The following is a 770-nucleotide window of genomic DNA, read 5'->3' on the forward strand; positions in this document are numbered from 1 at the left end:
AGGTGCGCAGGTCACAAAAGAAAGTCAAATAAAACTATCGAACAAGTAGCTGAGTGAGGACAACAAAATCTGTGCATATATAAAACGTAGACACATTGCTCTGACTTACACTGTTCATGGTTAAATCATTCCGTCATTACATGTTATTCCACGCGCATTATTGAAGAATCAGAAAAAAAAAACTTTATAGTACGCACAAAGTTTGCGTAGCTGAAAATAGAGAAGTGTAGAACAAAGCAATGTGTCGTTATCCTCTTCGAAATATTTGAATTATTATTTTCGTTTAAATGCAAAGCTTAGAAATTAACTTTACAGAATTACCCTTTCATTAGTTTTTATTTATTATTATTATTTAAAAAGTTTGAAAAATGTAATGTCTAAGCCTTTTAGTAAATGAAAAAAAAAAGCATTTATATCATTATTTTTATAGGCACAAATATTCTTATGATTATTCGTCCATATAACACGTAGTACGAGCGAGACTAGAGCCATATTTTTAAAGAAACGTTTTGCAGATTCGTCACACACACATATACACTATATATATATATATATATACACACACACACTGCATTTTGTCTATTTCGTTATCGAACAAAGACATTTTTTTTATGTAATATGTATTTGTTTGAATACAGTAGAACACGATTTTTGCAAAAGTTTGATTCACTGAGTTAACACAGCCACTTGAACGTGCACTGTTTTTAACAGAGATTCTCACAGGAAGTGAAATCAGTCTAACAGCCATCTTTTGTTTTTTAATTTCTACA

Source organism: Limulus polyphemus, unplaced genomic scaffold, assembly GCF_000517525.1.
Source record: "Limulus polyphemus unplaced genomic scaffold, Limulus_polyphemus-2.1.2 Scaffold1051, whole genome shotgun sequence".
In the NCBI taxonomy this organism is placed as follows: Eukaryota; Metazoa; Arthropoda; class Merostomata; order Xiphosura; family Limulidae; genus Limulus; species Limulus polyphemus.